This window comes from Pinus tabuliformis, chromosome 6 (genome assembly GCF_031772625.1).
Source record: "Pinus tabuliformis cultivar Carrire ecotype Pingquan chromosome 6, CPIR1, whole genome shotgun sequence".
In the NCBI taxonomy this organism is placed as follows: domain Eukaryota; kingdom Viridiplantae; phylum Streptophyta; class Pinopsida; order Pinales; family Pinaceae; genus Pinus; species Pinus tabuliformis.
This window is the reverse complement of record NC_142292.1, coordinates 907,115,994-907,133,778: the sequence shown is the minus strand read 5'-3', so window position 1 is coordinate 907,133,778 and position 17,785 is coordinate 907,115,994.

Below are 17,785 nucleotides of genomic sequence, written 5' to 3'. Positions count from 1 at the left end.
CTCTTTGAACAACATGTTCCAATCTGCATAGCTCTTCTGCCTATCATGTGCTGCCTTTAGATTCTTCTTGATTACCTGCATTTCCTATTACATGTCTGCCAACGTATCCGGTCCAATCAACACCCTGCTAATTGGATCACTCTAACTAATGGGAGTATTGCAACTCCTCCAATACAATGCCTCAAACAGACTCACCCCCAAAGATTCCTGATACCCATTGTTGTAAGAGAACTCTACCAATGGAAGGTACTCTTCCCACTTTCGCCGCTGGTGCATCACATACAACCTCAACATGTCCGAAATATCATGTTGATTCTCTCTGTCTGTCCATTTGTCTGCGGATGATAAGTTGTACTGAAGGCTAACTATGTGCCCAAACCTACAAATAACTCCTTCCAAAACTTGGAAATGAACTTTGCATCCATGTCTGACACAATCTTCTTTGGAATACTATGCAATCTGATCACATCTCTCATGAATACCTGTGATACATCGCTAACTGAGAATGTAGACTTCACTGGAATGAAGTGTGCATACTTTGTCAACCTATCCACAACAACCATGATGGAATCATGTTGTCTCACTGTCCTCGGCAATCCTGTGATGAATTCCATGGAAATGACTTCCCATTTCCACTATGGAATCACAATCAGTTGTAGCAGCCCACCTGGGTGCTTACACTCTGATTTCACACGGTGATAATTGAAACACCTAGCCACAAACTCTTCTACATCCTTCTTTAGATTCGGCCAATCGTAACATCTATTCACTGTTATCAATGTCTTCTGATACCCTGGGTGATCTGAATACGGTTTCGCATAAAACTCCCTCAAGATCACCTTCTTGAGCTCACTACTATCTGGCACATATATCCCGTCTCTGAAGCTGACCAATCCATCTGTTGTAAGACAGTAATCCACATCCCGTGCACCTACACCTATACCTGTACTTGTACTACCACATGTACATGTACCTGTACTACCACATGTACATGTACCTGTACCTATACTATTACCTATACCTGTACCATTACTCTGCTACAACCTGTGCACAATCTCCATATACGTGACATCCTGTTGACCTCCCTGCAAGATCCTACCCTGTAAGTTTGTCCCACAGGAGCTCATAGCTGCTAAGTGATTTACCTGTATCTGCCTACTAAGAGAATCTGCGACCCTGTTCTCCTTTCCTTTGATGTACCTAATCTCAAAGTCAAACTCACTGATCATGGCCAACCATCTAGCTTGTCTGGTGTTCAGATTCGACTGGTCAAACAATTACCTCAACCCAATGTGATCACTCAGAAGTACAAACCTCCTGCCAAGAATACATTGCCTCCACATCTTCAATGCATGTGTGATCGCTGCTAACTCCAAATCATGTGTCAGATAGTTCTGCTCATGCTCGTTTAGTTTTCGTGACTCATAGCATACCACCTATTTATCCTGCATAAGGACTCCACCAAGTCCTCTCTTGCAAGCATATGTGCACAATACAAACTCCTTGTTTCAGATCTACAATCTTTAACACTTGAGCATGTGTCAACAATTGTTTAAGCTGCTCAAAAATAGCCTCACACTCCTCGGTCCATTCAAACTTCTTACCTTTCCTCTACAATGATGTAATAGGATAAACAATTTGTGAGAAGTTCTTGATGAACCTCCTGTAATAGTTTGCCAATCCCATGAGAGATCTCACCTCATCCACATTCCTCGGAGCTACCCACTCCATGATGGCCCTTATCTTTTCTGGATCTACTGTAATGCCCTCCTTGGAGATAACATGTCCCAAGTAATGTACCTTAGTTTGAAATAAACTACACTTGCTGAACTTAGCATACAACTGATTCTCTCTCAATAACCTCAACACTGTTGCTCAATGATCGGAATGCTCTTCCTCATTTTTAGAATATACCAATATGTCATCAATGAACACAATAACAAACTTATCCAAATATGGACACAACAGATTATTCATCAAGCACATAAATGTAGCTAGAGCATTAGTCAAACCGAATGGAACTACAAGAAACTCATAATGCCCATACCTGGTCCGAGAAGATGTCTTGTAAATTTCCTTCTCTTTGAGGCGTAGCTGGTGATCTCTGGATCTCAAATCAATCTTCGAGAACATTGTTTCTCCCTTCAACTGATCGAACAAGTCATCAATCCTCGGTAATGGATACCTGTTATTAATAGTCATTTTTTCCAATTGCCTGTAGTCAATGCATAATCTGAGAGTCCATCTTTCTTCTTCAAGAATAATACCAGTGCTCCCCAAGGTGATACACTTGGTCTAATGCATCATTTGTCCATCATTTCCTTCAACTGCAACTTCAACTCTACCAATTCAGGTGTGCTCATCCTGTAAGGTGCTTTTGATGTTGGGGCTGCCCCTAGCACTAACTCAATAGAAAGGTCTACTTCCCTATGAGGTGGCACTCTGAAATATCCTCAAGAAATACATCCCGAAATTGTTGTAGAACTAGGTACTTGATCAAAACATATGTCTCCTCAACTTCCTTACCCTTGTCACTAGAAATGTGCACTACAAATAACATACACCCTTTCTTGCGACTATGCTTTGCCTACATAGTTGTCACCATCCTAACTAACGTGGCTTTCTTCTTTCCCTGTAAGACTCTTGGGATTGTCATCAACACACAATGGATTTGTCATAACAATCTACCTTGGTTCTATGAAGATACAACCAATCCATGCCCAACAACATATTGTATGATCCCAACGGTAATACGTTCAAATGTGTTGCAGTAGGCATACCATTCAAATCAAATTCACAAGCTCTTAACCAATGATGAACTCGCTTCTTTGTACTTGTAGCCAACTGCACTAACCAAGATTTTGCTTGCAATTCCTGACTCAAACCACACTTAACCACCAAGTCAGGACTAACATAGCTATAATTAGATCAAGGGTCAATCAAAATAGAAATAACTTGATTACAAATCTTACCATCCATCTCAATGATAGATGCCTGATGATCTTCCTATTTTTTATCCAATGCTGCATAAATACGAGGAACACTCTGACCAACATCCCCAAAAGTCTGTGCCTCCTGTGCATTATATATCTAAGGCCTACCACCTTGATTTTGTGGACAATATCTCATAAGATGCTCATTTCTGCATGTCCAACACTCCAACCGACTAGTACCATCACCTCTATGTTGCTGTTGTGATCCATGTCCATGTCTAGATGCATTGAAATTCTTTTGTGGTGCCACATTTTATTTCTCATCTACATTATGAAGCCTTGTTCTTTTCGGTTGCCATTTACCTTTACCTTTGTCTTTCCCTTTCCATCTTTGTTGAGATTCATTCTTACGCTTTGACTACTCATAGCAATGATTCAATTTCCCATTAACTTCCTCAACTGACCGAGGCTCATCGTACTCAATCCAATCTCTAAATTCTAATGGAAATCCACTGAAAAATTGTTGAACTTTAGCCTTCTCATCTTTAAGATATGGTACATGTAAGGACCACATCCAGACTATGTACATATTTTTATTTATTTTTTAAATCACAGCAAAAAGCAACTAGAAGAGAAAACACAGTAGGAATTCATTTCAAGAAACATATCATAACATTTACATACATTTAACTAAGACCAACTAGTATTGCAATACATATGTACCGTTCACCAGAAGACGAGACTCTGTTCGCTTTGCTGTTGCTAGTATTCCCTTGCTGTCGGTCACCTTCGTGAATGAATGGCGATGTACTTGATCCGAATGCGATGACCCACCGGTTAACCTCCCAGCCTACTCCTTGGGTACTCTTCTTCCCCGCGGACCCCCGAGCTGCAATGGGGTTGTACAATGGAGAATTTCAATAGCTGGTAGAGGAGAGCACTCCTTGGCTCAAGAGTCCCCTCTCTAAAATCCTCTACCTCACCAAACTCACTATAGGATCGTAATCACTGCTTTGACATCATCTCATCCATCCAACAATAGGGTTCCCAAAAGTCCCTTCTCTCATGGCTTGCCCCTTCTTTTATAGGAGTCCTCATAGGTGACACTTGGCATGTCATGCATAATTAGTTATTTTTTTTTTAATTCAATGGCTTGATTATTCACCCACCCAAGTGTCACTCTCTCATCAAGGGTCTCCCAAAATTATTTACTTAAATTTTAATTTAAAATTAATATTTTCCTCACCTCAACAAGATTCCTATTTCTTCTCCTAGTTGCCTCTTTATTCCTTGATTTGGGTTCATTACTAAAGTCAATTAATGAGTCAATATTTGATCCCCTATTTACCCCCCTAATTTAACTCAAGTTATCTCTTAGATGGATATTCTTATGTTGGTTGTTGCCACATGGAGGTTCTCTACATTTCTCTAAATTTAATTTATTATTCTTATTTTAATTCACCTTCTTATTTTCTTAATTAGGTTTAATTAGTTTAGGATTAATATTTATCTTTACAATTATATCTCTCTTTCTCCTTTTACTTAATTAAACCACATAATCTACCTAGTATTTTCCAACATGGAAAGGGTAGAATTTTTAAGGTAATCTATTTTATTTCTTCCTATGATCCTCTTAACCCAAGTTTTATTTTTGATATAATTACCTCGGTTTCTAACATCATTTACCCTTGATGTAAGTTTACCTAGTTTTCATTTCTTGATTATATTTATTAATTTATTTATTTTTAATGATTCCAAGGTGCCAAGTTTGGGTCGTGCCCTTCAAGAACTTCCCTTGAAGCTCCAAGGGTGCCACGCCTAACTATTTATTTGTGATGCCAAGGGTGCCAGGTTGGTCGTGCACTTCAAGAAATTCCCTTGAAGTTCCAAGGGTGCCATGCCACTTGCCCTTCAAGCATTCAGTGACTATGAGGAGAAAATATAGGTGCAACATCATAGACCGTTATCATCTCTTATGTTGCCTGCTATAGTGAGACTAATGGTGTCGGGGATCAAGGAATCCGCCTTGATGCACGCCCCCCGGTAAAATCCTCATGAGCGACCCAACTTGAGGACCTGCCCTCATGGCATCGCGATCTTCAAGGCGAAGGTGTTTCAACCCTTCCAGCCCAAGTCACGGCGGGAGTGCTAGTGGGTGAGATCAGGGACACTGTCCCACCCCTCCCATGTAGTTCCATCCACTTGTACAACCCCATCACCCATATGTGAGTCATTCGGTCAAGCAACTAATCTGTGCCTGCAACCATTAACATATCATCAAAATATAGTTAAACATATATGGCAGATTCCAAGATCGACTTAGACTTTCAAAGATAAAATAACATGAATTTTCATCAAACCAGGTGTCATCAACTCGTCATATGCAAGTGCCTCTGATGGTTTCCTGCCATACTCAATAATCATTAGTAACAAGGTTTTTCAATGTTAGTCATTGTCATGATAGCATCATTAACATCACCAAGTCATTCACATCATTGTTCATTGTGAACCAGAACTAATGCAAGTAGGTAACATAGGGGACACATCCATCATGGCTATCATCATCATAACATCAATGGAAACATACATATCCATCAAAGCTATCAACATTGTAACACCAATAGACAACATACCTGTCCATCAAAGCTATCATCATCATGATATCAATACAGAGCATGCATATCCTTTAGTGCTATCATCATCATAAATTCAATAGAGAACAAACATAACCATTTATGCCACAATCATCATAATATCAATAGAAAATGTGCATAACCATTAATGTTAGAACATACCTAACCATTAATACTATCATCACCATAATGTCAATGGAGAACATACATAAACATCACATTCACTAATAATAGAGTTATGTGTCCAGATTCCTCAACCGGAGGTCCTCAAATAATAAAGTATCCAAGATAATGGCATATTAGGGTTAGGAAATTAGAGTGGGCACTACAGTACATACCTCAATAGCTACAAAAACTTAGTCGTGTACTCTTCATCTGTCATTGATCCCATATTTATCTCATAAAACTCTTTGGCTTTACTGTCGTACTACCTTTTTAACAAGTATTTCTTCCTGAAAAGCCTCTTGAACTCATGCCAACTCAAGTCATTTGTCCTGATGTCTCTAAACCACTTCACATCTTCCCACCAAATGTTTACTTTACCTTTCAAGTTGAAGATCGGTACTCTGGGCTTCATGTTATCTGTGTAATTATGCAACTCAAAGAATTTGTTTATCCCAAGTATCCAAGCCTCTGCATTTGCCGACTTCTTCACATCTCCATCAAAAGTAGGTGGCTTTGATTTCTTGAACTCATTTGGAAAGTATCCCCTATCACTCCTCCTATAATGATGTTATGCTCTTAACTTGCAAGACGTTACCAGAATAACAAATATGTGAAGAAATATACCCAGGACATAGAACAAGATCAATAGCAGCAAGTATTTTGTTATTCAGAAAGCAATGTTCACTTGCCTCTTCGAGGGGGCAACCTCTAATAAAGCTGAACTCAATTACAAAATAAGACACGATGCTCCTCGCATGGATTCTTTATCTTTTATATAGGATTCATACATGCAATACCATGGGGCAATACCGTGGTTCTTATTAATACCATCTATCTAATACCATGGCCCATTTGCAACTAACTGTGGTCCCGTCATTAAATGCGGGTTAACCACTTACAATTATTAATATGGGCTTTATTGATTCTTTACTTAATTATAACTATGACTCGATCCTATTACATAAATAAGGGGGTTAGGGTGGGACCCTAACATGCCCTCCCCCATAAGAATAGCCTTGTCCTCAAGGTTGAAGCTACGAAAACTGCTGAAGAATAGTGGCTGGTTCCCAGGTTGCATTTTCCGGAGAGTTGTCTTTCCGCTTGACAAGGACTTCCTTGATCATGCGGCCACGCAGGTTCCGTTCTCGTGTGTCCAGGACCTGTTCAGGTTGGAGCCAGATTGACCCTTCTTCATCTAGTTCAGGTAGACTGGTTTGAATTCTGCAATTGTTCCCAATCACTTTCTTGAGGCATGAGACATGGAAAACTAGATGGATTTTTGCAGTGGGTGGCAAAGCTAGCTTGTAGGCCACTTCTCCAATGTGCCGAAGTACTTGATACGGTCCGTAGAATTTTGGAGATAGTTTCTGAAAACCCTTGTCTTTGAGTGATGTTTGCTTATATGGTTGCAACCTCAAAAATACCTAATCCCCTTCTTGAAATTGGCATTCAGAGCGATGTTGATCTACCTGTTGGTTCATGCGGTTTTGAGCTTGATGAAGACTCTCTCTAAGATGGGCGAGCATGGTTGTGCGGTTCTATAGGAGTTGATACACTGCTTGTACTTTCAAGCACCCCTGATATAAGAAGTAGGGGAAGGAGGGAGTTGACCATAAACTGCTCCATATGGAGTCATTTTGGTGGTGGCATGATAGTTGGTGTTATACCACCATTCAGCTAGAGGTAACCACTGTACCCAGAGATGTTGCTTTTCTGAAGTGAAACACCTAAGGTAGGTTTCCAGACATTTGTTGACTGCTTCAGTTTGACCATCAGTTTGTGGATGATAGGAAGTACTGAGTTTTAGTTGGGTACCTTGTAGTTGGAAGAGTTCCTGCCAAAAATTACTGGTGAAGACCGGGTCATGATCAGACACAATGGAAGTGGGCATGCCATGCAATTTGAATATCTGATCCATGAAAGATTGAGCGACCAAAGTTGGTGTAAAAGGGTGGGGTAGGGCGCAAAAATGAGCATACTTAGAAAGTCTATCCACAACCACCATGATGACTGACTTATTTCCTGACTTTGGAAGACCTGTAATGAAATCCATAGAAACCTCCATCCATATTGATGCCGGGATGGGCAATGGTTGTAATGTGCTTAGTGCTTTGACTGTCTCTCCTTTGTGGCACTGATAGACATCGCATGCAGCTACAAAAGTAAGAATGTCCTTTTTCATGCCTGTCCAAAAAAATGATCTTCGAGTGCGAGCATACGTCTTCTGAAAGCCTGAATGTCCTGCAGTGGGAGATGAGTGCAACTCCGCCAAAATGTGGCTTTTGAGGGTGGATGTTGGTGATATTACGACTCTGTCCTTGTAGCGAAGAATCTCATCCTACCACGAGTAGCCCTCGGTGGAATTTGGATCTGCCTACAATTGAGTAATGAGTTGGGAGAGCCAGGGATGTGAAAACCATTCCTTGCGAGCCTCTTCAATCCATTCTGGAATGGGAAGGGAAATTGCGAGCAGGGTACTTTCCTCCTCAAATTGGCGAGATAATGCATCTGCTACAATATTTTCGCGCCCTTTCTTGTAAATTATCTCATAATCATATCCCAGCATTTTGGTGAGCCATTTATTTTGTTGTGGTGAGGATAGGCATTGCTCCAAAAAATATTTAAGGCTTTGATGGTCTGTGCGGATTTGGAAGCATCGCCCCAATAAGTAAGGTCGCTAGGTATCTACTGCATGTAAGATGGCCATCATATCCTTCTCATAGTTATATTGTCCCAGATTCTTCCCACTTAGTTGTTGGCTTTGAAGGCTAAGGGTCGACCTTCCTGCATTAATACTGCCCTAATACCCATGCCCGAAGCATCACATTCAATGCCAAAATATTTGGTGAAGTCGAGTAGTGCTAAGACTGGAATGGAACAAATGACATTTTTGAGAGCTGTAAAGGCTTGTTGTGCTTCATCATTCCAGAGGAATGAATTTTTCTTGAGGATTTGAGTGAGGGGCCTCGCAATGCGACCATAATTGCGGACAAATTTGCGATAGTAGCCCGTGAGACCCAAAAATCCTCTCAGGCTCTTCAAGGTCTTAGGTTGAGGCCAATCCTGCATTGCGTGGATCTTTTTGGGATCCACCCTGACACCTTCACGCCCCACAATGTGGCCCAAATACTCGACTTCTTCCATGCCAAAAGAACACTTGGACATCCTAAACAAATAATTTATGCTCGCGGAGCAGTTGCAAGAGCATATCTACATGCTGAAGATGTGTGGCCCAAGTGCGACTGTAGATGAGGATGTCATCGAAGAAAACAAGGACAAATTTTTTGAGATATGGTTTGAGCAGGTGGTTCTTAAGCCTCTGAAAAGTGGATGGGGCATTACAAAGACCGAATGGCATGAACAGGAACTCATAATGGCCTTCATGAGTTCTGAAAGCAGTCTTTGGAATGTCAAATTCTTTCATGCGAATTTGGTGATAGCCTGAGCAAAAATCAAGCTTAGTGAAGAATTGAGCCCCATTTAGTTCATCCAACAAATCATCACCAACCAGGATGGGAAATTTATCTTTGACTGTCAACTTATTGAGGGCCCTGAAGTTTGGACACATACGCCATTCCCCATCTTTCTTGAGCACCGTGACCACCGATGATGAATAAGGACTAATGCTGGGACAAATGACGCCTACTTCCAAAAGTTCCTTGATTATTTTTTCTATTTCATTCTTTTGGGTGAACGGATATCTATACAGGCGCACATTTGGTGGTTGGGCCCCTGGGACCAAAGTGATGCTATGATCATGTTCCCCTCTCGAGGGTGGCAGCTCATGAGGCTTGTCAAAGACTAGCAGATGGTTATTTAAGATCTGTTGCATCTCAAGATGAATCGGAAGAGAATTGGGTTCGAAGGCCTGGATGGCATTAAATTGAGCTATAACTCCATGATGGCCATTTTTTAACAATTTTTCCATCTGATGTGAGTTGATGGCCTGGAGTCCGCGGAGGGTATGTGTGTGGTTGTTCTGCTTAAAGCTCATATATAACTCCTGGAAATCCATTGTGATTGGGCCAAGTGTGTGAAGCCATTCAGCACCCAGGACAATGTCGCACCCTCCCATGTGTATGGCAAACATGTGGGTCTTTAACTAATAATCCCCCATTTGAATTTTGACATTTTCGCAGTGGCCTTAACATTTCATTGTTCCCCCATTAGCAATTTGGACTTGGAAGTTAGAAATTGCTCGTACAAAACAATGCATTGCTTTCGCGACTCTTTGATGGATAAAATTATGTGTACTTCCACTATCAATCAAGACTACTACTGGGCGATTCTTAATAAAACCTTTGATTTTGAGAGTTTGAGGCGAAGAAATCCCTACCAAAGCATGCAGCGAAATAACTGGTTCTTCAGGTACATTGTCCTTCTGGTTGTCTTCTTCTTCCTCCTCTGGTTCCTAAAGTGGTGGGGCTTCCTCCGATGAGCTGTGATCAATAGCATCAATTTGAAAAAAATTGGGATCCTTGCATTTATGCCCTGGGGAGTATTTTTCATCACAGTAGTAACATAATCCTTGCTTTCTTCTTTCCGCCATTTCTACAGGTGACACCTTTTGAACCTTGAGTGTTTGGGTAGTGCTGTGAGCCTGTGGGGGGCAACCCTTGGCGGTGAAATTTGGGCGATTGGACTGGGCCACTAACGCACGTTCTACTTCACGAGCTATCCTGCAATCCTCCAACCATGAGGGAGGGTGGTGCAGTCGGACGTCGGCTTGTATGGCCTCTTTAAGACCACTGATAAAACATTCCATGTAGAACTCATCTTGTATACCTAAAGTGCGGAAAGCTAAGGCTTCAAAGGCTGTAATATATTCATCCATTGTTCTAGTCTATCGAAGCTTAGTGAGACAACCCAAAAAAGCATAGTCATGGTCAAAACGATCCATAAGAGCTTTTTTTAATGTGTCCCAAGTCAAGGGCCTTCCATAGCAACGTTGATGCCATTGCCACCATTGCCAGCTTTCATTGTCCAAGTACATGATCCCCACACTAAGCTAAGTGGCATTATCCAGGATGTAATTCAGATTGAAATATTGCTCCATTTGTGCTATCCATGCTACCGGGTGAGATCCATCAAATTTATGCATGTCCAGCTTGGGTGGTCGCGGATGGGATTGTTGGTGGGTGCCCCAGAGATGAAGAGAGTGGCTAGACTCACCCTCACTATGTTCATTGCCAATATATGCCTCCTTGCGGGCTTCCGCCTTGCTCATAGAGAGTGTTGTAGTTATTTTCGTCAGGTGCTCTTGGATGTCTTTCAAGGATGCTTTAAGGTTGTCCATCCTTTCATTCACCGTAGCTTGATTTCTAGTTTATACCATGCACTGAGCCGATTTACTTGAAATTTGGGACCGCCCGAATTTTTTTTGGCACTAACAATTGAATGGTATCACCTTGCTCAGCTCATCGTCCTGATTCTTATGGGCTAAATCACCAATAAGCGCCCCAGGGGGTCTCAGACTCGTTTTTTTTTAACTCCTAATGGAGTTTTACTCCTTGCTTATGAATACTGCAGTCGCTGTATCCCTGAAATGTCAATGCTGCCAAAAGTCCTGCAAAAATCGTGCCCAGGTATAGGAACCCACACAACTACTCAAATCTGGATGGCGGATCTGAGGGATCTGAGAAATCTGAATGGCTGATTTGATAGATTTGAACGGCAGATCTGATTACTACTGTGGGTTTGATGGATCTAATATATCGAAATCGTTGTTATGATAAATCTGAACGGCGGAACTGATTACTGCTGCTGCTGCAAAACCCCACTTGCGAGCTCTGATCTGGTAGAGATTATACATGATCCCACGATAGAGAAGGGAACTATGGTCTCCAGGAGTGTCAGGTGCTACAGATCGCAATAGACATAAGGGTCTGACAGTAGTACTCTACCCAATTTTTCAGGGCACTAACCAAGTAGGATCAACTGTACCCTTAGTCGTACAACCCGACTACCCTATCGTACGGGCAAGTAATCTCTGCGAGCGTTGTTCTCGGTGTACTGTAACAACAAGACGGCTGACGGTTTATCTATGGCGAGGTTTCAAGGGAGTTAGGGAGCTTCCGATATACCCAAAAGATACTTGGAAGACAGTCCGTGCGTGGTTCTGTCTAATGCGCTACTACTCGAAGGGGTACCCACAGGGGTTACAAGGGAGTCCAACAAGCGTGACCACCTCTTCTATTTATTGCGTGCATGCCTCCCCAAATCCGCAGTTTTATGCGCTCAACGACAGATCCTGTGGTTTAAAGACACTGAAACACGTCTCTAGCCAAAAAAATAAAAATTGCTAAAAAATGGAGATCCCACCGGATTGGAAAGCACTCTGATACCACTTGTTATGCTCTTAACCTGCAAGACGTTACCAAAATACCAAATATGCAAAGAAATATACCCAGAACATAGAACAAGAGCAATAGCAGTAAGTATTTTATTATTTAGAAAGCAATGTTCGCTTGCCTCTTTGAGGGGGCAACCTCCAATAGAGCTGAGCTTGATTACAAAATAAAACACGATGCTCCTCGCAGGGAGTCTCTATCCTTTATATAGGATTCATACATGCAATACCATGGGGCAATACCATGGTTCTTATTAATACCATCTATCTAATACCATGGCCCATTTGCAACTAACTGTGGTCCCGCAATTAAATGCGGGTTAACCACTTACAATTATTAATATGGGCTTTATTGACTCTTTACTTAACTATAACTATGACTCGATCCTATTACATAAATAAGGGGGTTAGGGTGGGACCCTAACAAAGGATGATAACGATGATGATCATGATGTTTATCCGAACCAGAACTAGAATATACCTGTATCCATCACCTCTCATATCCGGAGTATCCAACAACCTGCCATCTCTAATAGTGTCATCTCTATTTGAAATGTGGCCACCATGAGACCCACTGCCATATGCCCCATTAGTTATGTCCTCCTATCCATTGTAGATCCGAAGTGGCCCTTGTCGCTGCAATTCTAACAAACTCTAAAGAAGTATAACATTTACCTCTGCTTGTTTCTCTTGTGCCCATATGATTCTGTCATTGTCTTTTTTACAACTCCTTATTTCTTCCTTCAAGCTTCTCAATGTGTTTTCCAAATCAGAAGAGTGCCCAACACCACATTGCTCACTTGACTCACAGGGAGAGTCTTTGTAATCTACGATCTTGCTAGCCATTTGATCTCTTTCTTGCAAGGCATACTATGTCAGCTAAACCAAATCACAATAAATCAACATACCTTAGCATAGCTCGGGGAGGATACCTTATCTACAATATCACAAAATCGACGTGATACATGTATAACATAATCATAACAACATATAGACATATACAAATAAGTGCATCAACTCATATGCGTCATTATAGCTAGAGTCTAGTTGTCAATGCATGACCATATCAACTACACATACCATGACCTCATGCATGACAACAAACATTATGCCACTGTACATATGGCCACATGCAAACATAAAAATGCATAAGTAATTTGTAATCAACCACACACACACATATAATCAAGCATAAGTGAACAATACTTGAAACCGAACTTACAAGGATGATACATGCAACCAAGCATACAAGAATGTAACAAAACATACAAGAATATAACCAAGCATATAAAATTATACATGTAAGCGACATATAACAACATGTAACCAATCATACACTTGTGATGATGTATCCCACAACAACAACATCAACTTCCACATGGCAACATCACTACAACCATGATCAACACCATGCAATGCAACAAGCACATGGAGTGCAAACATAAGAGACACACATGCAATCGACATGCATGCATGACCAACACACACAACCCATTGAGTCTGAGGGGTGAACCATGCTCTGATACCACTCTGTAACATCCTCCTCCCACATCTGCTCAAGTAACTAGCCAACCAGGGTAAACATGCGACAAGAAGCTACTTTGATTAGATTCAACCTCCTATGCGACCTTAAGGAAATGGAACCGACGGAAACAAAACATATAGACCTTCTAGATCAGCTACAGGACCCTTGAGAACCATCCTAACACTTCAGGCAGCGTTCCCGTGGGTCCCACTGAAGTTTTCATTATTTTTCTTCATTTTCCTCCTCACATGCAACCTGTGACTTTTCACCTCCATTTTCTCTTAATTTCCATTACTTTCATAAATAAATGTGCGAAAAATGTCATTTTGCCTTTCCAAAGCCTTAGCCATTGCCTTTGCCAATTTCCTTAGCCATAATAAACTGATGAACACCCACACTAAGATGTCTTGTCCAACATTCAGCTTGGAATAAGTGTCCCATCAACCGTGGTTATTATTTTTGCCTTTATTACCTTTTATTACATGGAATTTTCACTAGGGTTGTTACAAATGAGGGGTGGGATCACATATTTGAGTGGGAAATCTATGAAGAGATGGCCTTATTTAGGGAATTTCTTGCATCTAAATGGATATGCTCATAGTATAGGATTTGTTTCCATATCATATTTTGGTACGAAATGTCAATGGAGACTGGCAATGGTTCAAAGATGATCATATATACGCAAATTCTAGCATAGGATGTATCTTCCTTGTTTAGTGGCTTTAGAGACCTTCGAAAAGTGACCCAAGGCATGCCTATTTCCTCCATGGTTTCTTCTTCCCCAAATTCTTTTGGAAGAGAGGAGATTTAATATTAGGGCTACTAGGAAATCTTCCTTTGCTAGGTTGAATCTCTTTGTGTAGAAGAATAAATAAAAACCTGCAAAGTTGAAGAAGTATAGCCTATTTTCAAAGACCCTTGTTCTATCTTCTAGGTTGGTAAATATGATTGTGAAGAATCCTGTTACCCCTAGCTCTAGATCATTTTTTTGCTTTGGCTTTCATTTTTTCTAAATCCACTAGATTAAAGCTATGTTAATGGGCCAAATCCCCATGAACTTGCCAATTAGGTGATGACCTTGCATGAACTTGATGTATTCACTTATGCGACTATATTTTACTTCATATTTGGGATCTATGACTACCTTTTGCAAATAATGACCAAGGTTTCTTCTTTGAGAGAGACCCTTTATTCTATTCTCATGAGCATGGGGAGGATCTATTCTTCCTTCCATTGCCCCTTCAAAGTGATTAGACAGTTGAGGAAAATCAACAGAGGATTTGGGGATCACATTTTGGGAGTGTGAGTTAGCAGTAAGTTTGTCCCCCATGACAATATTGCTATAGGAGGGATCCAACCCACATCTTGTGACTCTCACCATGGTCCGACATTGCTAGAAACCTTAAGCCAATGGGAGAACAATTGGGATCAATGTTATTTCTTAGACGGTAATGATGTTATATAGAGTGCACTTCCTCCTTTGTCCTACTAATTTTTGCATTTGCCTATAGTTGGTTCATCAATTAAACCATACAAAGTCGTTATGTGTCTTATAAAATCCTTTGATTCATGTGAATTAAATACTTGAAATACCCTTTTTTTCCAGAAGAGGGAGATCGTCCTTTCGTTATATATGAAAAATGAGTACAACTACATATATGATTAAAACCAAAAACCTCTAGGAATCCAATCATAACACCTACAGAGGAGGCCAAAAGGAAAAACAACACTGACACTATATATCCAAGATACTATCACCGAAAGTTTATGGGGAAATACAAAATTTCACAACTATTCAGAAAAATAAACAAAATGTTGAAAAATGAGCAATCCCAAAAAGGCGGCACACTATTATGTCACTGGTAAGAAGAAAAACAAAATTGTATGGCCTAGAGACACATTCTAAGAAAATTTAAGGGAAATGATCCAACTGGGCCAACTGCAAATCCATAAGAATACTTGTCAATTTATTATTTCACACTAAATCCATAGAGTTTATTAATTTGAATATTTAAAATCATTAAACACATTTTGGTTCATCTTAACTTCTAAACTTTTTAAAACCTTATTTAATAAAATGATTAAAAGATTACATCATATCACATTATAACTTCTTCCTCACCCTCATAATTATGTTTACACCTCATAATTATGTTTACACAGAGGGTGTTCCCTTTTGGAAGTCTTCAAGCTCATTCTAGTCTAGCATTTTGTTTTCTCCCTTTTGAAAGTCTTCAAGCTCACTCTCATCTACCATTTTGTTTTCCACTGTTGGTTTGAGCAAACAACTGTCACTATTTTCCACCATTGGTTTGAACAAACATTTTTCGTTGTTATGGCCATGCCCTTTCTTAATGGATTTGAATTTGCCTCATTCCAAGCACATCAGTTACTAAATCTGAGGAGAAGAAGTAGGATCTCTCGCAATCTCGCCATTTCTGCAAGGCCTGGGGAAGTCCCAAGAAGTAATAGCTTTATAGGTCTAATACCAAAGGAAATAGGCAACTTGAGGGAGTTGACTAATCTATATTTGCAAAACAACATGTTTGAGGGATCCCTACCAGATGAAGTTGGTTCCTGTACTTCTTTGGTTGTTGTTAATCTTGCAGAAAATTATTTGCAAGGATCAATTCCAGAGTCACTGGGATCTATTGTTGATCTGAACTCCTTAAATCTTTCAAACAACAAACTATCTGGTTCAATTCCAAGCAGTCTTGGTGCACTAAAGCTCAGTTTTCTTGATCTTTCCAATAATGAGTTAATTGGGCCTGTTCCAGATTCACTCATTAATGAGGTAAACATACATAACTTTTCGGGAAATCCAGGGCTTTGTGCTAACAACTCTGGAAATGATAATGATAATAATGAAAATATAGGGATCCAATTTCTTCACTTGCATTTTTTTTAATTGAGCCGACATTATTTAAATGTTTTGCATAGCTATTTTTTTTTTTGGCCGCTATGAGCAAAATTTCAACTTTGATTATGGATAGACTTAATTACACATCATAATGGGTTGTAGAATGAGCCTCTCGGCCCAATAATGAAAATATACTTGAGGCTTGCTCTAATTCTCATAATGAGAAAGAAGCCAAACAAATGGGAATTATCTTTGGACTCATTGTTGGCACGACAATGTTATTACTTGTGATTGGATTGATACATTTTAAACAAAGATATCGTCAAAATCCACTTAAATTGATGGATAAAAGACATAATTCTTCTTGAACCTTTAAATCTTTTTAGAATTTAAGCTTCTTTGAAGAAGAGATTTGCAAAGCTTTATTAGATGAAGACAATGGCATAGGAAGTGGTGGATTAGGCAAGGTGTATTGTGTCACGTTGCAGAACAATGAAATTGTAACAGTGAAGCGAATATAAACAATGAACATGAACAAAAATAAGCAAAATGGATTTTAACATATTGATAAAGGTAAAAATAGACATTTTGGGAACAATTCACCATAAAAATAGAGTGAAACTTTATTGTTATTTGTCAAATAGTAATTCAAATCTATTATTCTATGAATATATGATAAATGAAACTTATTTGATGCTTTGCACGAAAATAATGAGGAGAAGACATTAAAAAGAAGTGGCATGGATTTAGATTGGCCAATAAGGCATCATATATGTGATTATATCATAGTTATACCTTACTACGGTTATTTTTGAGATAATATAGCAATCCATTCATTCATAGTTACACATAAACCTATGGCACAAACTGCGTATAGCAGTCATGAATATTTTTAAACATAGGTTTTGTCATGGTCAATATAAGAAGAGGTCATCTTCATTTTGTTTGCATGATATGAGATAATATGTTGTTGTAGTGCAAAGGAGTACATCCTATGTATATATAAATGAATGGAAATGTTTAATAAAAAATAGTTGTACCACTCTCGTTATCTCTCTAACAAGTGGGCATTCTCTCTCTAAATAGTTTAGATATCTTCTCCATTCATATCTTCTTAGCAATCACCATGTCATTCGTTTTGGAGTTTACATTTACATAATCATTAATATTATTATAGGTTTATCCCAACTATTAACAAATATTTAATAATATAATTATATTCCATCAAACAACCTATATTTAGTAATATAAATATAATTGATTTGAAGGTATATCATTAATATTATTATAGGTTTATCCCAACTATTAACAAATATTTAA